This window comes from Somniosus microcephalus, chromosome 4 (genome assembly GCF_052327205.1).
Source record: "Somniosus microcephalus isolate GS21.2 chromosome 4, FLI_Smic_1.0, whole genome shotgun sequence".
NCBI lineage: Eukaryota > Metazoa > Chordata > Chondrichthyes > Squaliformes > Somniosidae > Somniosus > Somniosus microcephalus.
In genome coordinates this window covers 25,276,100-25,301,726 of record NC_140990.1, presented here as the reverse complement: position 1 = coordinate 25,301,726, position 25,627 = coordinate 25,276,100, and the positions used below count along the sequence as shown (strand labels likewise).

The 25,627-nt window shown below is 43.5% G+C and overlaps 2 pseudogenes across 1 annotated transcript; both read right to left on the bottom strand.

Moving 5' to 3' along the window:
• The window catches only part of LOC147118434 (uncharacterized), a 292,846-nt pseudogene that overhangs the window by 5,427 nt on the left and 261,792 nt on the right, over positions 1–25,627 (bottom strand).
• Positions 8,942–23,885, bottom strand: LOC147118436 (Ig heavy chain C region, secreted form-like; annotated as a pseudogene). The gene is made up of 7 exons (XR_015077909.1): positions 23,767–23,885; positions 23,349–23,645; positions 22,166–22,234; positions 13,407–13,706; positions 12,321–12,632; positions 9,915–10,223; positions 8,942–9,397 (listed from the first exon to the last, which is right to left on the bottom strand). The product of XR_015077909.1 is annotated as an Ig heavy chain C region, secreted form-like (transcript).

The following is a 25,627-nucleotide window of genomic DNA, read 5'->3' as shown; positions in this document are numbered from 1 at the left end:
AGACTGTAAACGTGTGTTCCATAAATGCAAAGACTTAATCACATCTGAAGAAATTTTGGCTCATAACGACCCATCACTGCCAATCAGACTGGCGTGCGATGCATCCCCTTACGGCACAGGAGCAGTATTATCCCATAAATTCTCTGATGGCTCAGAACGGCCGATAGCTTTTGCGTCACGCTCATTAAACTCAGCTGAGCGTAACTATGCCCAAATCGACAGGGAAGCACTCAGCCTGGTATGGGGAGTGAAGAAATTCAACCATTACCTACACGGACAAAAATTTACCTTGTTGACTGACCATCAACCCCTCATCTCCATATTCAACCCTAAAAAAGGTGTTCCCATTATGACAGCGCAAAGGCTACAGAGGTGGTCCCTTTTTCTAGGGGCACACCAATACAACATAGAATATAAAGGGTCAAAAGAGCATGGGAATGCTGACAGTTTATCGCGCCTACCGTTGCCAACGGTAGAAGAGGCACCTACAGTAGACCCAGTAGAGATGTTCCACTCTACCATAGTGGAATGTCTACCAGTAACAAATTCTGCTATTGAAAGGGAGACGAGAAATGACCCGACTCTCTCACGGGTCTACGATTTAACAGTGAACGGATGGCCAGCACATGGCGAACCACTGTTGCCAGCCTTCTCGCAAAGAAGAGAACAGCTGTCAGTGTGCCGAGGAACCTTGATGTGTGGATCCAGAGTGGTAATTCCACCCAAACTCCAGGATAAACTGCTAAAGGAGCATCACGAGGGGCATCTGGGTGGAGTGAAAATGAAGAACCTAGCTAGGGCGTTTGTATGGTGGCCAGGTATCGATGGAGACATCGAAGAAATGACCAAGAGCTGCCTAGGATGCCAGAAGGTCCAAAGCGCTCCACCACAAGCCCCTCTACATCCATGGGAGTGGCCCTCATCTCCCTGGCAAAGGGTGCACATCGACTTTGCTGGTCCATTTATGGACTCAATGTTCTTAATCGCGGTTGATGCACACTCCAAGTGGCCGGAGGTAATAAAGATGTCCTCCACCACCACGGAAAAAACCATCACAGTATTAAGGACCATATTGGCCAGGAATGGGCTGCCGGAACAGATATGTTCTGATAATGGACTGCAATTTGTGTCCGAAGAATTCAGAAAGTTCTTAAAAATCAATGGGGTTAAGCACTACACGTCCGCCCCATACCATCCCGCCACCAATGGATTGGCTGAAAGGTTTGTCCAGGCCTTCAAGAAGGCCGTAAAGGCCATGGGTAATGAAGACATACAACTTCAGCACAAGGTGGATAACTTCTTATTCGCATACAGGAATGCAACACATATGGTTACCAACCAAACTCCCGCCATGATGTTCTTCAATAGAAACCTAAGAAGGCGGCTGGATTTGGTCAATCCCAACATCAGAAGGGACGTGGAGAACCGGCAGTTTCAAGGCATGAATGAAAGGCCAACTAGAACCTTCCAGATAGGTCAACAAGTTTTGGCCCGGGACTACCGTACCGAGAAATGGCAGCCTGGAACTATCTGCACACGACTAGGACCACTGATGTATACCGTGGACATCGGAGAAAGCATAATAAGGCGCCATGCTGACCAAATCATAAAGTCATCCGAAAAGGGACACCCTACACCACAACTCTATACATCTAATGATGAAGTAGAGATACCCATATCTACCTCCGATCCGGTGATACTGAAACCCGATGAACCCGACACTGGCATTCAAGCTGAATCAGCCTTGCCAGAAGAACCTACTACACCACCAGAAACTACTACACCCCCGAGGCATTATCCGGACCGAGTCAGGAAGCCTCCAGAGAGACTGACTTATAATTAATTAACTACAGCATTGTATATTATTTTGCTTATAACATGTAATTAATAATTACTTAAAATATGATGTACTGGTTAGCTAAAAGGGGAGGAATTGTAGTGTATGTGCCTTTAAGAGCCCCAGGTGTGCTGTAATGCCAGTAATTGCCACTCGGGCTATATAAGCCCGTATATTGTGTATATTCGTTAGAACCCCGCCCCCCCAGACTTTGCTTAGTAAATACCTATGAACCAACTCCTGTCTTCGGTGTCTTTATCAACACACGGACACTACAATCTTCTCTCCCTCAAATACAATCTCTCCTTCTTTCCTCTCTGTCTTGGGTGTCTGAGTGCGTATATAACAGAACAGGTAGAGAGAGAGTGTGTGTGTGTAACAGAAAAATTGGAGCGTCTGTGTATATAACAGAAAAGTTTGAGAGAGAATCTGTGTGAATTGAACAGTAAAGTGAAGAGAGCCTGAGTGTGTATAACAGCAAAGTGAAGAGTGCCTGAGTGTGCATAACAGCAAAGTGAAGAGAGCCTGAGTGTGCATAACAGCAAAGTGAAGAGAGCCTGAGTGTGTAATAACAGAAAAGTGAAGAGAGCCTGAGTGTGTATAACAGTAAAGTGAAGAGTGCCTGAGTGTGTATAACAGAAAAGTGAAGAGTGCCTGATTGTGTATAACAGTAAAGTAAAGAGTGCCTGAGTGTGTATAACAGTAAAGTGAAGAGAGCCTGAGTGTGTATAACAGTAAACTGAAGAGAGCCTGAGTGTGTATAACAGTAAAGTGAAGAGTGCCTGAGTGTGTATAACAGTAAAGTGAAGAGTGCCTGAGTGTGTATAATAGTAAAGTGAAGAGTGCCTGAGTGTGTATAACAGTAAAGTGAAGATTGCCTGAGTGTGTATAACAGTAAACTGAAGTGAGCCTGAGTGTGTATAACAGTAAACTGAAGAGAGCCTGAGTGTGTATAACAGTAAAGTGAAGAGAGCCTGAGTGTGTATAACAGTGAAGTGAAGAGTGCCTGAGTGTGTATAACAGTAAACTGAAGAGAGCCTGAGTGTGTATAACAGTAAAGTGAAGAGAGCCTGAGTGTGTATAACAGAAAAGCCGGAGAAGGAATCATTGTGTGTAACAGAACAGGTGGAGAGAGTTTCTGTTTATGTGTAAGAGAAAAGCTGGAAAGAGAGCCTGTGTGTCGGATCGGCCCCAGACTCTTAGAATCATTCCCAGGGGTTGTGCTCTCCAGTTTGTCCCTGTCCGATATCTAACAAACGTGTGCCTGCCCTGGGAGCATTTGATGAGACAGTGTAGAGGGAGCTTTACTCTGTATCTAATCCGTGCTGTACCTGCCCTGGGAGTGTGTGATGGGACAGTGTAGAGGAAGCTTTACTCTGTATCTAACCCATGCTGTACCTGCCTTGGGAATGTTTGATGGGACAGTGTAGAGGGAGCTTTACTCTGTATCTAACCAGTGCTGTACCTGCCCTGGTAGTGTTTGATGGGACAGTGCAGAGTGAGCTTTACTCTGTATCTAATCCGTGCTGTACCTGCCCTGGGAGTGTTTGATGGGACAGTGCAGAGGGAGCTTTACTCTATATCTAACCCGTGCTGTACCTGCCCTGGGAGTTTTGATGGGACAGTGTCGAGGGAGATTTACTCTGTATCTAACCCGTGCTGTACCTACCCTGGGAGTGTTTGATGGGACAGTGTAGAGGGAGATTTACTCTGTCGTGTATTGTAACGTATGTGATGGAGCAGAGACCTGCTCTTTAAAGGAACCTGGCATTTGACTGTGACAGACCATAATATTGGAGGAGACGGCGAGGTGCACCTGGTCGCTGTGCAGTCATTCCGCCTCTGGGGCTTGACATGAAAAGGCAGTGGTAAAGGTGTTTTTACTTTGCTGGGGCACTGGGTGGCGCAGTGGCTCCTTTACCGAAGGGACTTGGGTTCAAACACAACCCAGGCAGGGCGGGTGAAAAATACTTGTCAGGGAAATAAAGCAAAGTGTGATAGGAAAAATGGAGCGGTGTGGAGAAGCTTTGGAGAAAGGAATTCAGCAAAGTCCAAGTTATTTCATTTGTCATTCCAGATTTATTAACAATTTCACTGAGAACAATTTACAGAGAAGATTTTAAAAAGTTAACACAAAGTGAATATAACAACAGAGCGTCACATTGAGACCAGAACACAGGCGGTCTGAGCTGCCAGTTATCTGTACAACAGTAACAGACACCAGAGAGAGAAAATAGGGGCTCTACATAAAGGGAAGGGAACAATTGTGCATTAGGAATGAGAAAAGTGACTTATTTACACGTGAAATATTCAAACAACTGTAAGATACATTTGCATTATAGCCACGATTTTCTCACATATTTCAAACAGAGAGACAGAAATCTAGTTTATGATTTTCTCTGCTACAGATTCGGATCTATTAATTGAAGGCATTTGACTCTGAGAATCACCAAGAGGATATATTTTATTTTCAGGACACAGAGATGTTAATAAGCAGATGAGGAAAATCAACGGCGTCCGAAATTCAACCGTTCACTTGACCTGAAAAAGAGGGATAAAAGAATGATGCAGAGATTTAGTGGTTTGGGGCATTTCTCTCAGGGTTTTTATCAATGAAACTTTTAGAGATTTGTCAAACCGCTTCAGTCAGGTCGAAGTGTGAGTGGATTTAATCTTCTCACCTTCACTAGAGTAACGGCAGCGCTGTAGGAAATGCTCAGGAAGAACAGGATGATGAATGTGGAAGCGGTTGTCCAGATGTTGCCGCTGTCTTCCTCATCGTCTTCAATTAAGATGTGGTCTGAAGAATCTATGGGGATGTAGAGGAGGAAATATATTCAGATCGTTTATTAATTTAAGATATCATATTATTACAATATATTCCCTTCTTTTCCTTAATGTATGAGTCTGTTCTCTAATTTAATTGTCAATGTACATCTTGTGTTAAGTTAATAACTCTCAGCAATCCATCTCTGTTCCTAACTCCACAGTCGCTCTTCCTTTATGATCCTCCTATAGTCCGTGTTGGAAAATTTCTTCAATGAAACACGCTAATTGATGTTGCATCAATTTCGTATGATCTAACGTTCAGGTATAACATGATGAAATATTGAGGGAGGTTTACTGATTGATATCGATTATTTTAACGATAGATTTAGATAGCTACTTACTTGGAGACGGTCAAGGGGGCTGGGTAAGAGAGGAGATGTGAGTTATAAACTTGTTTATTTATTTGTTATGGCAATGCTCTGAATATAATTAACTTGTATCAGTTTCCAACAAGAACAATGATTCAGTGTATGTGTAGGACCAGAATAGAGAAATGTGAGATGTTATGGAATCAATAATTATTCATTCAGAACAATCGTTGGAAACTGTAGTACGATAGCAAAATACTGCAGATGTTGGAAATCCGAAATAACAACAGAAAATGCTGGAAAAACTCAGCAGGTCAGGCAACATCCGTGGAGAGAAACTTATATTTTTCCACTCCTTTCCTCCCCCCCCCCTTTCCTTTTGTTTCTCTCTCACACCTGGCAGCTATCTTTTGCCCTGCCAGTACACTTTACACCTAATCCCAGCCTATTACCATCTCGTCTAGCTTCTAATCTCTTTTACTTCTTTTGGTTCTTTTATTCTTTTGTCCGATCGCAGCCCTGCCTTCGATCTAGTTCCAGTTTTGAAGAAGGGTCAAACCCGAAACGTCAACTCAAATTTCTCTCCACGGATGTTGCCTGACCTGCTGAGTTTTTCCAGCATTTTCTGTTGTTATTACGTTGGAAACTGTGTTCGTTCAAAAAGTGCATTTTAAATCTACATTCTTCTATAGCCTGACGTTTTTTGCACACATTCGTGTTTGCGTATGCGTGTATGACAATCTCTTGTTTTGTTTTAGCCTGTGTTTGTGTGTTAATGTGTGTGTTGCTCTGTAAGTGTGCCTGTGTGTTGATGTGTAAGTTTGCGTGTTTGTGTAATTCTATATATGTACATTTATGTGCAAGTGTGTGATTATGTGTAAGTGTGCGTGTATTTTTGTAAGTTTGTGTATGTTTATGTGTAAGTCATTGTATAAGTGTGTGTGTTTATTTGTAATTGTGTGTGTGTGTTTGTGTGTAAGTTTATTTGTAAGTGTGTTTATGTTTAAGTGTGCGTGTGTTTTTGAGTAAGTGCGCCCATGTGTGTGTTTATCTGTATGTTTATGGTTATGTGTAAGTGTTTGTGTATGTTCAGGTTGAAGCGTGTGTGTGATTATGTGTAACTGTGTGTGTTTGCATATAAGTGTGTGTGTGTTGTGTGTGAGTTTATGCATGTGTAATTGTGTGTGTTAATGCGTGTGTTTGTGTGTGTTTTGTTTAAGGGTGTGCACGTGTGTATTTCCGCTACTGTTCAAAGTTTCAGAGAGTACCAATAATTGGGTCTGACAATCAAGGTGCGTATTATATTCTGGGTATGTGTAATATTCTATGTCAATCTGTTAATGCGTGTGTGTATGTGTAAGTCTGTGTGTGTTTATGTGTAAGTGTGCACTTACAAAAAACACACATACTTACACAAAATCGCTAAACGCACTTACACATAAACACACACACACTCACTTTTACACGCATTCTTCCGCGCTCTGTGTAAATGTGTTCTCTGTGAGACGCAATGTGATGTCCACCGATGGGCCTCAAACCATCAGGGACACAACCATAAGAAATCCGCAGAGGATTCAGTCACCAGTTCAGATTTGGACAAATAAAACTCAATCTGTTAGTTTATGAATAACAGGGACAGATTTACCCCAAACGCTAGTTAAAGCTAAGTTGTTGAATAAATATGCATTTTACAATATGATTTTCATCCGGCAATTTTACTGTTTTTAGACTGCACGTTAAAGCTGACTTTTTACTGATTGCAATTGAGTTCATATAATAGGGACTGGTTCACCTCCCCTCTCTCTGGTGGGGGAGTGGGGGTACATTGGGTTAACAATTGCCCTTTCCCCTCTCTCTCTGGTGGGGGAGTGGGGGTACAGTGGGTTAACAATTGCCTTTTCCCCTCTCTCTGTTGGGGGACTGGGAGGTACAGTCGGTTAACAATTGCCTTTTCCGCTCTCTCTGGTGGGGGAGTGGGGGTACAGTGGGTTAAAAATTACCCATTCCCTCTCTCTCTGGTGGGGGAGCGGGTGTACAGAGGGTTAACAATTGCCCTTTCCCCTCTCTATGGTGGGGGAGTGGGGGTACAGTGGGTTAACAATTGCCCTGTCGCCTCTCTATGGTGGGGGAGTGGGGGTACAGTGTGTTAACAATTGTACTTTCCCCTCTCTCTGGTGGGGGAGTGGAGGTACATTGGATAACAATTGCCATTTCCCCTCTCTCTGGTGGGGGAGTGGGGGGTACAGTGGGCTAGCAATTGCCCTTTCCCCTCACTCTGGTGGGGGAGTGGGGGGTACAGTGGGTTAGCAATTGCCCTTTCCCCTCTCTCTGGTGGGGGATTGGGAGGTACAGTGGGTTAACAATTGCCCTTTCCCCACTCTCTGGTGGGGGAGTGGGGGGTACAGTGGGTCAACAATTGCCCTTACTCCTCTCACTGGTGGGGGAGTGGGGGTACAGTGGGTTTACAATTGCCCTTTCCCCTCTCTCTGGTGGGGGAGTGGGGGTACAGTGGGTTAACAATTGCCCTTTCCCCTCTCTCTGATGGGGGAGTGGGGGTACAGTGGGTTAACAATTGCCCTTTCCCCACTCTCTGGTGGGGGAGTGGGGGGTACAGTGGGTCAACAATTGCCCTTACTCCTCTCACTGGTGGGGGAGTGGGGGTACAGTGGGTTAACAATTGCCCTTTCCCCTCTCTCTGGTGGGGGAGTGGGGGTACAGTGGGTTAGCAATCGCTCTTTCCCCTCCCTCTGGTGGTGGAGTGGGGGTACAGTGTGTTAACAATTGCTCTTTCCCCTCTCTCTGGTGGGGGAGGAGGGTACAGAGTGTTAACAATCGCCCTCTCCCCTCCCTCTGGTGGGGGACTGGGAGGCACAGTGGGTTAACAATTGCCCTTTCCCCGCTCTCTGGTGGGGGAGTGGGGGTACAGTGGGTTAACAATTACCCTTTCCACTCTCTCTGGTGGTGGAGTGAGAGGTACAGTGGGTTAACAATTGCTCTTTCCCCTCTCTCTGGTGGGGGATTGAGAGGTACAGTGGGTTAACAATTACCCTTTCCCCTCTCTCTGGTAGGGGAGTGGGGCTACAGTGGGTTAACAATTGCCCTTTTCCCTTTCTCTGGTGGAGAGTGGCAGGTACAGTGGGTTAACAATTGCCCTTTTCCCTCTCTCTGGTGGGGAGTGGGAGGTACAGTGGCTTAACAATTGCCCTTTCCCCTCTCTCTGGTGGTGGAGTGGGGGCTACAGTGTGTTAACAATTACCCTTTCCCCTCTCTCAGGTAGGGGAGTGAGGCTACAGTGGGTTAACAATTGCCCTTTTCCCTCTCTCTGGTGGGGAGTGGGAGGTACAGTGGCTTAACAATTGCCTTTGCCCCTCTCTCTGGTGGGGGAGTGGGAGTTACAGTGGGTTAACAATTGCCCTTTTCCCTCTCTCTGGTGGAGAGTGGGAGGTACAGTGGGTTAACAATTTCCCTTTTCCCTCTCTCTGGTGGAGAGTGGCAGGTACAGTGGGTTAAAAATTGCCCTTTTCCCTCTCTCTGGTGGGGGAGTGGGAGGTACAGCGGGTTAACAATTACCCTTTCCCCTCTCTCTGGTGGGGGTTACAGTTCGGGTTCGTGTGTGGCCTTATTTCAGATCCCAGATGGTGCGACGCTACAAAATAAAACTGGCCCCAATTCTGAAGAGATGGACAGCACGTGAAACAGGGACACCGACATCTAAATCTGCTGCGTTTGTTTGTCTGAAATGGGAACTTTTTGATTCCCCCCAGCGGGAGGAAAGTTGCTGAAGTGACTTTGAGGAATCCTGTCATGAAAGAGCTTCAATCTGTCTCTAACCCGTGGTGTATCTGAGCGGGGAGCGCTGGCTGTACAAGCCTTGGGCCCGAGACCGGCAAATATCCTGCTTCAGATAAACAGCCCTCCCCTTGGCAAAAATAGGAAACAAAATTAATTGAGCGGCTGTGTGTGTAACTGACGATTGGAAGAAAAGGCCTTTATTGGTTTTATTCAAGAACTGAAATGCAATCGAGAGATTCTCATTGACAAGAATTGACGGTGTCCATCAGAACCAGGGAAATGTTGACAAAACTGGGTTTACCGCTGGATTTATTAACCGTTCTGTTGATGATCTTCAAGGGGATCGCTTCATGTCCCACCACACAGGAGTAGGAAGTGCCGCTGGCCCACTCCTCCGCTGCAATGGATAACAGGCTGTACATGAAGAAGGAACTGCTGCCGTTCTCCGCCATCACCTCGGTGTTCTTGTAGTTGCCGGAATTCACCGGCTTGTCATTGACGGTCCACTTGACGAAGATCTCTCGGGGGGAGAAACCTCTCACTAAGCAGGTGAGGGTGACGAACCTCTGAGCGAAGACTTCGTCTGCCGGGGGCAGGAGGACAGACACGGCCGGTTCCCGCAGATCTTTAGCTGCAGAACAATCAAAATAAAGGTCAATAAACTGGAGAATTCCAGAGACAGTGAAACCGGCGGTTAGATGTGGGAGAAATGGGCTTTGCGCTGAATTTTAAAGGGTCCCCATTTCCCCCTCTGTGTCCTGTCCGGTTTTCCAGCCCGGAGCAGAGGGGGTGCCATCCTTCTCTCTGGGAGCTTGAAGAGTTGGACTGGAAAATTATATCGAATTTACATCATTGAAACAGAGCATTCAGCCCAACTGGTCAATGCTGCTGTTTATGCTCCACACGATCCTCCTCCCACCTTACTTCATCTAACCCAAATAACATATCATTCTATTCCTTTTCCCCTCATGTACTTACCAGCTTCCCTTTAAGTGCATCATCTCTGGTCCCAGAGGGTTTAGTTAGTGGAATTACCCATTGAATTATCAGAGCAGTCCATTAAAACACTGAATGGAATGAATTGGCCCGTGCACAAGCACCGGAAATAGTCACAGAGTCTCACTTATTACTACAATCTCACCGCTCACCTTTTTCATTGTGGATGGAATCTCTTATAGGAGTTGGCATATCCTGATGGCTCACCACGCAGGTGAACTCATCCCCTCTCAGCCAGGCTTGTGTCGAGATGTTTAAGTTGCTGATCACGCTGTTGGGAGCCTCTCCGGGTTGGACGGCAATCTCTGATTTCAGCGCCTCCTTTCCTCGGGTCCAGGACACGTTGACTCCATAAGGAGCATTAGACACGACGCAGGTTAAGGTCACCGTCACCTCCAGTAAGACCTGTTCGGGTGACGGTTGTGGAAGAGTGATTTTTGGATCGTTGCATTGGATCTCATCTGTGAAGCAGAAATGAAAGTCAAGCAAAGCTTCATTTTTAGAATCAGGTTCAGCCTTCACTCTCTCAGGGAGAATGAGTCACCTTTGAGATATCAACCTCTCGTTGTTGCTTAAACACCATCGTTGTTGGAAGGACAACGAATTGACAACGATTCCGGGAGACTCTTTAACATTTGCTGTGTATTTGCTCCCAAAGCCTCCTGTAATGGGCTGTGAAGCAAATACCCGGCGTAAAAAGAGAATGAATTCGGGCGCAATTGTGTTACGCACTGAATAGCGCTCTTCCTGAAATCCCTTGCTCCTTTACGCCCGTCTATAGATCTTTGTGCCCAAAAGAATTCCCGCTCATTATAATGTCTCCGCCCCCAGGGTCAGGAGCTCTACACGAATATTACACTGGTTGAAACCGAGTGACAAATGAAATCCAGGATTTTAGGTGCAACAGGAAACAAAGTTAATTTTCTGGTGCCTTGTTGCGATGTTTGGGGTGATGAAAATGTGCGGGAACCAGTTGCAGCCCCCGTCATAGGAGAAGTGAAAGGTCGGGAGAATAGAGCTCCAAGGGGTCTTTGTGGTGGAGAATAATTTGTAATGCCGATGTGAAGTAATTTGTTCATTTCTGTCATTAGTGAGCACTTAACATGTCTGCTGAGAGAGTCAGAAGGAAACAAGACAGGAGTAGGCCATTCAGCTCATCCAGCCTGATCCGCCATTCAATGAGATCATGGCTGATCTACACCTCAACACCATCTACCCGCCTTGTTTCTGTAGCCCTTGATGCCCTTGCCTAACGAACATCTGTCAATCTCAGTTTTGAAATTTTCAATTGACCCCCAGCCTCAACAGCATTTGGGGGGAGAGAATTCCAGATTTCCACTGTCCTTTTTGTGAAGTGCTTCCTGACATCACCCCTGAACGGCACAGTTCTAAATTGAAGGTTGTGCCCCTTGTTCTATACTCCCGCACTAGAGGAAATAATTTGTCTCTATCTCCCCTATCAATTCCATTTATCAACTTAAACAGCTCAATTAGATCTCCCATTAATCTTCTATACTCAAAGGAATACAAGCCTATTCTGTGCAACCTCACCTTATAATTTAACCCTCTGAAGCCGGTATCTCCATCCTGATGTGCGGTGCCAGAATTGAACACAGTTCTCTAAATAGGGTAGATGTCCTTTCTAGCAGTGGGTCCCTGGACAGTTACCAGTAAAGGGTTCCAGATACCTATTGCCGCTCCGAATATGCTCAACAACTCAGGATAAACCTGAAACCGAGGAAACCTCATGTACTCTCTGACATCAGAGCAGAGGGAAACCTTCTTTAGCGAGGTTATGGAATCCTGAACCATGAGGAATCCTGATTCAGAAGATCGTGGGTTCAAGTCCCACTCCAGATACGTAAACACAAAATGTGAGCTGACACTCCCAGTGCAGTACTGAGGGAGCGCTGCACTGTCGGAGGTGCAGTCTTTCGAAGGAGATGTTAAACCGAGGCCCCGTCAGCCCTCTCAGTTGGACGAAAACGATCCCATGGTGCCATTTTGAGGAAGAGCAGGGGAGTTCTCCCAGGTGTCCTGGCCAATACTTATCCCTCAACAAACATCACCAAATAATAAGATTATTTGATCATTATCACATTGCTGTTTGTGGAATCTTATTGTCTGCAAATTGGCCGCCGCGATTTCTACATTACAACAGTGACCACATTTCAGGAAGTATTCCTTGGTGGAAAAGAGCTTCGGGACACCCGGAGGTCGGGAAAGGCGCTATGTAAAGGCAGTTCTTTCTTTTATTTTATATTGGAAGAAAACACAAACAGTATGATTGTAAATTTGAAATAGAGCTTTCTCGGGGTAAACCTGAGACTAAGGACACCTCACTCACTGTCTGACATCACAGCTGAGGGAAACATTTGTCGAAGTGCTGAAATCCTGAACCGTGAGGAACCCTGAGTCAGCACTGACATCGGAAGGAAACTCAAACTGTGTGATTGGAAATTAGAAACAGTTCTGCGCTTTTTGCTAATTCCAATAAAAGTCCTGACTGAGATCAGCACTAAGAATGATCTGGGACTTCTCCGGGTTGTGCCTCTTACCCTTTGATCTGGAGATGTTTCGGCTTTGGGTAGCCCCTTGATGAGAGACCCGGCAGGTATAGACCGAGCCGGCGAACCACTCCCCGGCGGTGAATGTCAGCCGACTGGTCGCCGAGAAGTTCCTGTTCACTTCAAAGGCGGGAGAGGTGATGATTCCCGAATCCATGAGTTGTCCATTCTTCAGCCAATTCACGGTCATTGCCTTTGGGCGGAAATCGATGATTGAACACACGGCGGTTGCAGACCTGCTGATGATGATTTCTTCACTGGAACTCAGGGTGAGGATCACAGTTGGATGATGTACCACACGATCTGCAAGAAAATACATTTTATTGGGATTATTTGTTGCAATCCAAACAATGAGGAACTGTAAAGCGGTTTTTTACATAGAATCTACAACACAGACACAGGCCACTCGGCCCAACAGGTCGGTGTTTATGCTCCACATGAGCCTCCTCTCTCCCTACTTCATCCCCCCCATCAAAATAACCTTCTATTCCTTTCTCCCTCGTGTGCTTATCTAAATTCCCCTGAAACACGTCTCTGCTATTCGCCTCAACTATTCCATGTGGCAGCGAGTTTCACATTTTACCCACTCTCTGGGTAAAGAAGTTTCTGCTGAATTCCCTATTGGATTTATTAGTGTTTATCTCATATTTGTAGCCCCTAGTATCGGGCTCCTCCTCAAGCAGAAATATTGTCTCTACGTCTAACCTTTCAAACCCCTTCATCATTTTAAAGACCTCAATTCTGTCACCCCTCATCCTTCTCTTTTCTAGAGAAAAGATCCCAAGCCCGTTCAATCATTCTTGACAGTTACCATTTTTCTTTCTGGTATCGTCCTTGTAAATCTTTTTTGCAATTCTCCAGTGCCTCTGTATCATTCGTATAAAATGGAAACCAAAACTATGGACAGTACAGTAATTGTGATTATGGAGACCAGACCTGTACACAGTACTCTAAGTGTGATTATGAAGATCAGACCTGTACTCAGTACTCTAAGTCTGGTCTAACCAAGGTTGTATAGAAGTTGAACATAACTTCTCTGCTTCTCACAGTTTCCCCCCTCTATCCCACAAAACTAACCTGGCATTTCGATGCTCCAGTCCGACCCACTTTGTCGAACCTGGCAGTAGATTGTGCTGCTCCCCACCTCTGACTCGGTGATGGTTAACTGGCTGCTCAGGGTGTAGGTTCCCTTCTTGTTGAACACTGACGGGTAGGTCTTCAAACCAGTGGTGATCGGCTCTTTATCTTTGCTCCAGGAAAGGCTGGTGATTTCCGGGAAGTAGTCCATCGCTAAACAGCCGTACGTGACGGGGCCGCCGGTGTTGGGTTGTTCACAGGAGGAGAGCAGGGCGTAGAGGGTGGGAGGAGACTGTGTCACTGGGAAAGAATGGCCAATTGAACAAGTTAGACTCTGTAATCCGTGCTTATAACCTAACCAGATAACTCGAAATCTGACTACAGGATGAACGAATTCCATAATTTGCCGATCAAAGCCTCGATCAGTATTTGAGTTTCTGTGAGTTGTGAGAACCGACGTGAAACGCCTTCATGTAACTCCAGTCTTGTACATAAGAAAAGTCAGGAGTCTGAAAGGGGCTCTGAAGGGGGCCTTCTGTCCATGAGGCCCCTTTATACCGAGTGAATGCCGGAATATTGTATCCAGCTCTTGATCCCCTGTTATGGAACAATCCCCTCATTCCCCAAACACTTTCACATTAGATTCTTTCTCATTCTCTCCACTGAGCTCCTCCCTACATCCTTTTGCTGTCAGCCTCTTATTATCAGCACAGAATCAGGCTATTCCATAATATCAAAGTGTTGTCATCTCTCCATTGTAAGATGCTGCCTTAAAACCTACCTCTTTGACCAAGCTTTTGGTCAACTGTCAGAGTAACTACCCACCATACTAAAGAATAAAATGGATATCTCCTTATGTGGCTCGGTGTCAGATTGTATCTGCTGACGCTCCTGTGAATCGTCTTGGGACATTTTACTACGTTAAAGGCGCTATATAAATGCAAGTTGTTGTTTTCAGGGGATAGTCTTGTTTGAATAGCGGTGGAGTTAGTTTTCCTAATCACACAACTCCGACAGCTAGATCTACTAGTTGTATTACCTTTAAAACAAATCCCAGCATGTTTATAGAGCATGACCAGAATTATAAATTAATACAACTTTACAGCACAGAAGGAGGCCATTGGGCCAATCATGCCTCTGAAAGATCTCTCCACCAATCCCGTGAACCTTCCAATTCCCAATCTTCCTCTCAAATGTTCAATTTTATTGAGCTGTTATGGAGTCTGCGTGCAGTCCCATTTCTGATAGGACATCCCATGTCCAACAGCCCCCCTGTGTAGAAAAGTAGAATAATACCCACTCCTTCATTCTGTTGCTGCTGATTTTCAGTCAGTGCCATTTACTCACCAACTCACCGACCCAGGAAATATGTTTCCCGAATCCCTTCATAAACCTTTCAGAATTCCAAAACCCCTCTATCAGACCTCATCTAAATCCTCTCTGTTCCCATGACAATACAGGACGTTTACAATAAATGGTTGAAGTCTCGTTTAAAATATGAAAGGAATAAGTTAATGCACCGATTTTAATAGGGAACTTTTGCACAGCCTGGTTTTATAAGATTCAAGCTTTAGATGAATTTGGACTGATTCGAGACTCTTTCTTTCCTTCTCAGAAGGGGAGGAAGAGCGATGCAGTGTTACTTGTGCTCTATCCCAATCTACTGAATGGACGTCTCCTGACTTTCCTCCTCCCAATCACTCAATTAAATAATCCGAATTAAATATGTTTCCCAAAGCTGGTTATATGGAACGATGCTCTTTAAATGCTCCATTTTATTTTCCAAATTACTTTCCACCCTCCCACCAGTGAGAACAGGCGCTGCTTTCTGGGTCGTTACAGTCACTTCTTGTTGCTGTTTGTACCGAACATAATCTAAACATCGGGACAGGTTTCTTCTCTAAATATCTAATATTGGCAATCCTTAAACATTATTAATCGATTCGTTATCAGCAGCTTCTATGCCAGGAAGGATAAACAATAACTCATGTGCTCACTGCTGATGTGGGCAACTCTGGCTTCTGGTTTGTGCAGATAACTCAAACACCTGCGGCCTATTGGTCAGATACTGAAAGCGCAGTCTACAGTGTGAAGTAACAGAGAGGGTTGATGATGGTGTTGCAATAGACGTTCTACATATAGGCTTTCAAATGGCATTTCATAAGGTATCTCATAAATACTTATTCGGAAAATAGAAGCACATGGGATTAAAGGAATGGAGGGAACTTGGGAACGCAATTGGCTGAGGGAGAGGTGGCAGGGAGTAGTGATGACGGATGTTTTTCTTACTGGAGAGAAGTATGTAGTGGGGTCCCCTTTGGTCGGTATTAGGACCATTGCTTTTCCTGTTTTATATAAAAATTACCTGGACTTGATTATAGGGAGCACAGTATCCAAGTTCACGGAAGAAGCAAAACCTGTCTACATAGTAACTCTTGAGCAGGATAGCAGCGGACTTCAGGAGGACATAGACAGACTGGTGAAATGGGCAGACATGTGCCTGATACAATTTAATGCAGATAAGTGTGAAGTGATGCACTTTGAGGGGGTGCAAGAGCAGAGGGACCTGGGGTGCATATTCACAAATCTTTGAAGGTGGCAGGGCAAGTTGACCATGCGGTTATGGAAGTGTGTGGGGTACTTGCCACTGTAAGAGGGGCATTGAATACCGAAAGAAGGAAGTCCTGCTAAACCTTTACAAATCACAGGTTTGGCATCAGATGGAGTAATGTATACAATTCTGACCATCACAATTTGGAAGGATGACAAGGCCTTGGAGAGGGTACAGAGGAGGTTGACCAGGATGATACCAGGGTTGAGAGACTTTAGTTATGCAGAGAGACTGGAGAAACTGGGATTGTTCCTTAGAGCAGTGAAAGTTACAGAGACGTAATAGTGGTAATCAAAATAGTATGAGGATTTGTCAGAGCATGTAGGGGGTAACGGTTTCCTCTAGCGGGTAGATCAATAGCTGAAGGTCACAGATTTAATAAAATTGGCAAAAGAACTAGAGGGGAAATGAGGATAATTATTTTTCAAACAGAGGGTTGTTAAATTCTGGAATGCACAAGGCAACTGGACATGTATTTGAACAGGACACATTAGAGGGTTACGAGGAAAAAGCTGGGATTTGATTGGACAACTCTTTCAGAGCCAGCACAGGCAAGACGGGCCGAATGGCCCCTTCTGTGCTCTGAGAGTCTGTGATTCTACACGGCTCAGTGGGATTAGTTCTTCCCGATTTAATGGAAAGAAACGCTTCATAATGTTGAACACCTCTACCAGATCTATTTTATTGTTGGTAATAATGCAAGAGGATATTTCAAATAAAGGAACTGAGGAATTTGACACAAATGATTCAATCGGTTACCGTAACAGAGTCTTAACGCTTATTGTGAATGACGACTCATCGCAGGCTGACTGTTTCTCTTTAAATGTTTCACAGAGGTGCGGCTCAGTGACTGTGAGCCTTGTGCTGTAACCCAGTAAAATAGTTGCAGCTCACCCAAGTTTGTCCCTTTTCAAACAGAGGGTTGTTAAGTTCTGGGATGCACAAGGTAACTGGGCATGTATTTGAAGAGGACACATTGGAGGGTTATGAGGAAAACCCTTTTTAAAAACAATTGAACGAAATAATGCTTTCAAATATAAGGTTCCCATAATGGTTATTTGGAGCGGGAGTCTCGACATTCTCCAATTAAATTCTCAAAATAACTTCCAGCCTCCAACCAGATCAGAACAGGCGCTGCTTTCTGGAGCGTTACAGACATTTCCTGAAACTGTTTGTTCTGAAAGTGAGCTTAGGATCAGGCCAATCTCATTCAATCATTATCTGATTCTCAAAGTGTTTAAAGTTTATCAATTCATTAAAAATTGGGCAGTGTTTTTTGCAATAACGTTAAACTCATTTAATGCGCGGTTCTTTCACCGGAGAAATGGAAAGTTTTATCTTATATATCTGGCTCTAGAACTAACACTTTATTAGTTGGATGAACATTAAGGTTCCTTGAGCAACACGGGACAAAGCACTCTCAGCTCTGTTACAGTACCGATAATACAGAGTAAAGCCCCCTCTGCACAGCCCTGTCATACGCGAATGGTCAGGTATAGCAAGGGATTGATTCCGAGGTTAGCCAAGTCAACACTGGTAAAGTACAGTGTACATTTTCCTTGTACACTCCCCCACAAATCACTCCCAGGGCAGGGAAAGCACGGGATAGATACAGAGTTAAGCGCCCTCTGCACTGTCCCATCAAATACTCCCAGGGCGGGTACAGCAAGGGTTAGATACAGAGAATAGCTCCCTCTATACTGTCCCATCAAATTCTCCCAGGGCAGGGAAAGAACGTGTTAGATACAGAGTAAAGCTCCCTTTACACTGTCCCATCAAACACTCCCAGGGCAGGTACAGCATGGGTTAGATACAGATTAAAGCTCCCTCTGCACTGTCCCATCAAACACTCCCAGGACAGGTACAGCACGTGTTAGATACAGAGTAAAGCTCCCTCTACACTGTCCCATCAAACACTCCCAGGGCAGGTGCAGCACGGGTTAGATACAGAGTAAAGCTCCCTCTACACTGTCCCATCAAACATTCCCAAGACATGTACAGCACGGGTTAGATACAGAGTAAAGCTCCCTCTACACTCTCCCATCAAACACTCCCAAGGCAGGTACAGCACGGGTTAGATACAGAGTGAAGCTCCCTCTACACTGTCCCATCAAACACTCCCACGGCAGGTACAGCACGGGTTAGATACAGAGTAAAGCTCCCTCTACACTGTCCCATCAATCACTCCCAGGGCAGGTACAGCACGGGTTAGATACAGAGTAAAGCTCCCTCTACACTCTCCCATCAAACACTCCCAAGGCAGGTACAGCACGGGTTAGATACAGAGTGAAGCTCCCTCTACACTGTCCCATCAATCACTCCCAGGGCAGGTACAGCACGGGTTAGATACAGAGTAAAGCTCCCTCTACACTGTCCCATCAAACACTCCCAGGGCAGGTACAGCACGGGTTAGATACAGAGTAAAGCTCCCTCTAGATACAAGCTTCTGAAATAAATGAGGCGAACTGTATTCCAGGAAACGCAAGAGAATAAACCAACAGGTTTACAACCAGTCAGCACGACTCCTGATTCTCACACAGTGAGCATGCGCACAGAAACAGAACAGACACAAGCAGTGCAACAATCGAGCAATCTGCCAATTTCAGTGAAGCTGATTTCTAATTGCTCCCTCGTCAATTTCTGACCCCCTCAAGTTTGAACGTTTTTTGAAATGAAAAACGTTCTTCGACTTCAACCATTTCTCCATCCCTGTCTTCAATCTTACAAACCGAGTAAGATTTATTTCCCTGTAAACAAGTTTACTGAAATAATTCACATTCTGGGATAATTTGCTGCATATAACAGGGACTCCGTGACAGAGTAAGAATTTAACAAACCAAGAGACATTTACATTGAAGACCGATTAGCCACTGGGTTCAGATAATTTCATAATTAAGTATAACCTGGAAAATCATCGAGGCAAAACACGAAGTTATTTCATTAGAACCTGCGGCGACACCTTCTCGAGCTGAGCACAGCTGAGTAAGACATGTATTGTGTCTAAATTAATTTTAGACATAATTTAAAATTACCTCTAACCCTTGAGATTTTGCAGTAACTGTAATCCTGTCCAGTATGCAAGGCAATTGTGGGGCGTCATTTATGTTTAATAAATTCACGCCGATATTAAACTCTAAGTTAATATTGATGTTAGCTGTTGTTACGTTGCATTATAATAAGATTAGTTAATATTAATTTTAATCCTGTTTCTGCCTGGCAACTTGTGAACTTATAGGGTTTCAATTACATTAAAATGGCACTTATCAGTGTTAAAATATGAAGAATATTATTAATAGATAAACACATTCAGACAAATATATTCTTTTTACTTAAACCAAATCACATTTAAATAGTTTTAAATGGTCCGTAGCTTCTAATATATTCCCGCTCTGTCTACACATTTGTAAACTCTGCGTGTTTCAGAACTCTCTGATATAACATAAACTCCATCTTTTCTCAGAGTGGATCTCACATGATGGATTCAGGAGTGGACTATTTTAAATAGTTGAAAGTCTGGCCGTGGTCACATCTCACTAACTACCGATGGACTGTAACACCGTATGTTTACTAAAGCAGGGCTTTCGAGTTTAAACATTGTCCTCAATCTTAACTGTAAAAAACTATTTTCATGAAATAAAAGACAACCGGCCAGTTTGCAGTCAGTAACAGAACCTCCGCTGTTTAATAACACAGACAAACATTTTATACTTTACTACAGTAATTCACACAATCCCCGTAAATTAAATATTAAATATATTCTGCTATTTATTGAAAATAAGTTCCAGAATGATCAGTGTAAAATTGGACGAGAACAAGTCAATAAGACCATCTGCGATACTGAAATTTAATGAAATAAATGGAGGAGAGATTTTGTTGATCAATTTAGTATTAATGAGAATTAAACATAACTCTCAGATGTAATCTGTTCACTCTCTATAATTCTACCCCGTATAAAGCACAGCTATGGGAGACAGGATGTTGTTATTAAATTCCAAAATAATATTAATCTTTTGTAATTAAATTAATCTGCTTGAATGTCAATGGGTTATTTGTCTGTCACCAGCCTTACGCAGTCTGCACCTTCCTTGAATTTGAATAGAATAATATGAACAATTCTTTGACTGCCAGCGACGTCCATCGCTCAGCCTATGACCTTACAAACTGTTTAACATCAGTTTAGTGTTAATTGTCTCGCTATCAAACAACAAATAATATTGAAGGAATAACATGGTTTCCGCTGCACAGTAAGAATTTAATAACCCGGCAGATTTATTTCATTTACAAACTGCAATTTACATCTCGCATTTCATGCAAAATTTAATACAATAAATACAATCTGTCATTTATCTGTGTGAAACAGGGAGATCACAATTAATTTCAAACCCTCATTAAACTGAAGACTGTGGTGGAATCAGTCTGCTGTTATTAAAATAATTTCAGACATCATCAGAAATTGTCTCCAGACTCTGAAATGTTCTGCTCAGGTTAATTGTGACCAGTGCTCAGCAGAATTGTGGAAGGCGAATAATGTTTAATACATTAACATTAATACTACAACATATTTAGTGATATTGGGCAATATTACCGCATTCTAATTGTTTGAGTTATATTAATTTAACTCTCCTTCAACCTGCAAATTGTTAATTATATAATTGGTAATTACAGTAACATTTCACATATTAAATGTGAGCACCGTAAACCATAGATTAATAGTTGAATCTGCAATTCTCACTTAAATAAAAAGATGCACTAAATTATTTTTGAATGATTTTTGATTTATAAAACCTACTTGTCTGCCTACAATCATCTTCAAACAGTTTAAATAGATCAGAAAACCTGCCGCAGTTCGATGTCACCGAGATGGCATAGTCGTTAGCACTGTTGCCTTACAGCGCCAGAGACCTGGGTTCGAATCCAGCCTCGGGCGACTGTCTGTGTGGAGTTTGCACATTCTCCCCGTGTTTGCGTGGGTTTTCTCCGGGTGCTCCGGTTTCCTCCCACAGTCCAAAGATGTGCGGGTTAGGTTGATTGGCTATCATAATTTGACCCTTAGGGTTAGGGGGATTAAATACGTAGGGTTGGATATGTGTTGGTGTAGGGGTTACGGGGATCGGGTGGGATATGTGTCGGTGCAGGCTGGATGGGCCGAAATGGCCTCTATCTGCACTGTGGCGTTTCTGTGATTCTGAGATTAAACATTGCAGAAACTCAATACAGTTTCACAAACTTTACTTATTCAAAGTAACCCGGGCCCACACTCTCCTCAGCAGATAAACAGCAAATCACATCACTGAGGGGCTGAATCCCGCAACAGAACGTTTTGTGGAGAAGCAGCTTAATTCTATAAACCCTTTCAGCAGAATCAATAGTAACGTTGCAAAAAAATCTCAATACAGAATCCAGCGAACCCATCTATCACTGAACGAAATAATTTTTGAAATAAACATAATTATAAAATAATGACAGCAGAATTGTGAGTAGACGGATCAATGTTTAATAAATTAATATTAATATAGCATATTGTTGTAATATTGAGTGATATTACTACATTATAATAATTTAATTTATATTCATTTAAATCTGATTCAGGATAAAAATAGTTAATTATTTAGTTATTAATTAAAGTAACATTGCACGTATTGAATATGACCGCTGGGGAACGTTAGATTAATAGATGACAATGTAAATGTCAGAAACAAAAATACATTAAATATCTTAAGATTGTTTTTGAGCATTAAACCTTTCTATTTTCTTCCTACAATCTTATTTCAAACACATTTAAATACACTGTTTACATTTGGTCAGAAAACCTGCAACCATTAGATGTCACCGAGATTAAATATTGCACAAACGCCAAACAGTTCAACAACTGTTAGGTATTTAAAGTAACCCTGGCGCATAGTCTCATCAGCAGATAAACACCAAATCACATCAATCAGGGACTCAATCCCTCAAAAACTATTTTTTCTGAAGAAACTGTTTAAATCTATTATCCTTTTTCAGCAGAATCAAATAAAACAGAGCAAAAAATATCAATACAGAATTCACCAAACCCAAGTTTCAGTGAATGAATGAATTATTGAAATAAACAGAAATACAAAATAAAGTCACAAATACGACAGTTGCTGAAAGAGTGAATGTTTCTTACCTGCAGTCACCGTCACCATGGTGCCTTGTCCCCAGTAGTCCATGTCACAGTGTTACATTCCCCGGGCTGGGTCACACAATAACCGGCTCTGCGTAAAACAGACAGAAATCCAACGTTACTTTAAATATTCACATCCCAGAGACGAATAAAGTCACAACGGATCTTCATAAAATGATAAATGTGTCAATTGATTCTTCTCACTCTTTATAAAATGCCCTGATGATTTTTATTTCACAGAGGAGCCCATGAACAGTTATTGAAATCACCAACTGATCAATGATTAATTATCACAGTTTATCCATATTAAGCTGTGCTAGTAGACAATGCTGGACACAAATAGGACTTCAATGCATCTGCAGTTGGATTGTGAAAGCGAGCACTGACCCAGACTCACACGATTGGTGCTGAGGGTTTTTGTATTGACAGTAACTGCTGTGCCACCCACTGTACCACAGTGAGACACACCGTGCCAAATACTCCGGCAGACTGTTAACTGTAAAATACAGAGCTGAAATTCCACAGCGCTCCCAAAACCCTGATACCGACTCCCCTAAGAGTGCATCAGTGAGATATTTCAGTTTGTGCTGGTCATTTTACAAATCTAATTACTTCTACCCATTATTTGTATTCAAGCCTCATTTTCTTCAAGGCTCCTGCCTTGGCGGTGATCGCAGGTGTGAGCAAACTCCCTGTCTGGGGTTTTTGTATGAGGAGCTCGCTCTGTACAGCACCGTGACCCCACTGAAGTACCACAGTGATAGAAACCCGCACAAATACTGCACTCACTCTCTGATTAACGCTGTCAGAAATAAAAGCACCCAGCCAACAGAAGGTTTTAACAGATTTTGATTATAATCTATTGATGAATTTTTCTCAGAAGGGCAGAACAGGGCCAAAATTATGCCCATAGATACAATAATAAAGCTGTCATTTAATCCTCGTTGCCAATCCCAGGCACTGTAAACAGTAACCATGGGTCTTCAACTATACAAACCTAGTTAATGTGTATTTTATTCTTAGCCAGTTTATTGCTGTAGCAAATACACCCTTCCAATCTAGGTTGGAACACATTTCTTGATATATTTTACACCATTACTGACCTAGGATTCGATGGAAGTTGCTGCAATTGCTCTCGTTCGGTTTGTGTACGAGCCGAGGACTTGTTCGGGTCGCTGTGGGTCTCTTGCACAGTAATACACGGCGGTGTCTTCGATTCTCAGATTAATGATCTGGATATAGGTTGTGGAAGAGCCTTTTGAAGGGATGATCCGACCTTCGACTCCAGGCGCGTAATAATTGGTATGCGACGGACTTCTGTAAGCAAGAAGCCACTCCAGCCCCTTCCCGGGCACTTGTTTAATCCAGTGCATGTGGTAGCTGTCCAGACTGAACCCACTCACTGAACAGGACAGTTTGTGAGATTCTCCGGGCTTCTTCGACACAGAAGCCGACTGGGTCAGCACGATATCGGACCGGACATCTATCAGTGAATGAAAAAAATGCAATTACATTGGAGAACATTCACATCAATGAATAAAAATGAAAGCACAATATCTGAAGCTGTCTTCTGTCGTGTCACTAAAGCACTGAGGAATACTCACAGGCGAAGCAAGCCAGTAACAAACAGAGGCACGGGGCAAGTCCCATCGTTCGGTCTCGGTGTAACTGACTCGGGAACTTGTCTCGGCACAACAGCAACGCCTCCGGATTGTGAAATTGGAGCTGAACCATCCCGCTATTTAAACTGTCTGGAGCCCCATGTGTGTGAGAGAGAAGGGGGGAGCTGGAGACTGGGAGTTACACGCCTCCCCCAGCAGCAGCCTGACTCCTCCCTGTTTCCTGTCTGAGCCCAGCTGTGTAAAATATAATTAACCATTAATAATCCGTGTTGTGTGTTCATTCCCCAAAATTACCTTGACTTTGATCGCCGATTTACTGTTGGGGATTATATACGGTCGAACCAAAACATATTTTAGTTTATAATTGAATCAGTGTGAGGATTTACATTCCCCACCAACAGCCCACATTTACTCAGTGTCCAATTCCTCCCAGGAGGGCGTAAAAGATCCCATGGCATTATTTCAAAGAAGAGCGGGGGAATTCTCCCCGGTGTTTGGCAAATGTTTATCCCTCAACCAACATCACTAAAACACGTTGCTGTTAGTTGGATCTTGCTGTGCGCAAATTGGCCGCCACGTTCCCTGCATCACAACAGTGATTAGCCTTCAAAATGCTTCATTGGCTGTGAAGCGCTTTGTGGCATCCTGATGTCGAGACAGGCGCTGCGTAAATGCAAGTTTTTCTTTTTCCGATCGGCAACTAATGGTGGGATGGAAGGGAAAAGGACACAAGAGTTGGTATTTGTCCCGGAGGGAAAGCGAAGTTTGGGAACAATGTCACATATTGTCAGATCGCATCCATCGTGCATGTGCAGCTCCGCAATTAATACAATCATCCCTGACTCAATCGGGTCCTGGATCTCAGTTCACCTGTGTGAAGACTGTCACTTTATTTCACTTTGAACAATTCTAAGTTGTAAAAGTTAAGGTCTACACCGATCTGTGTGGGTGTGAGGAGATCGCACAGTCCGCCCCAAGCTCTCTAGGTGAGAATTCAATCACGCTGCCTCCCTTTCTAATCGCAGTTACATTACTGTCCAACCGACCATGGAAATATCCTCAACACTGCTGATTAAACAGTATCGTTTAAAGTGAACCGATTAAAGGAACAATAACAGTCGTAGATTTGGGATATTATTATTTTTAGGCAACATTTTAAATTTGCACCAGGAAAGGGAACTCATTAATTAAATGCTTTTATTGAGTGTCACCATCGTGCAGTTCGATTCAGTGCTGACCTTAACCCAGCTGTGACCAGCTGTTCTGACGCCAAGTGTACGTCTCTCACAGCTGGACCGGAGCGTGTTTCATTTTAAACTACAAAGTCTGTCAATGACAATTAGACAAAAACCTCAGTGAGTAACTAGAATTCCCGGTCAGAGGCTCCATCACTGGGATAATAACTCGGCAGACTGTAGGTCATGGGGTCAAGGACAAAATTACCAATGGAATCCAGAACTGTTATATCGGTTATTGCCTTCTTTATATCTGTGCCTCTCTATGTTTATGTGATTCCAGCACAGCTTCCATTGCTTTCTGCAGAATTGTAATAGAACATCGCCTTCAATCAGAGGAGAATTGTCTTTTATTGATGAATATCTCAAACTCTTTCATTGCTCTAATCGTACTTTATTCAGTTCTGCACATGTCATACAGGAAACGTCATATTTTTTATGGTCATGCCATAAGAAATATATTTTCGATGGATGTTGTATAATGATTCAGTAGTTGAAGAGTTAATTTCCACTTCGCTCCCTCCCACACTCAGTCCATATCTCTCCCACACAGTTTGTGAGGTAAATCAATCATTTCCCCGTCAGGGAGGGGCGAGAACTCACAATGT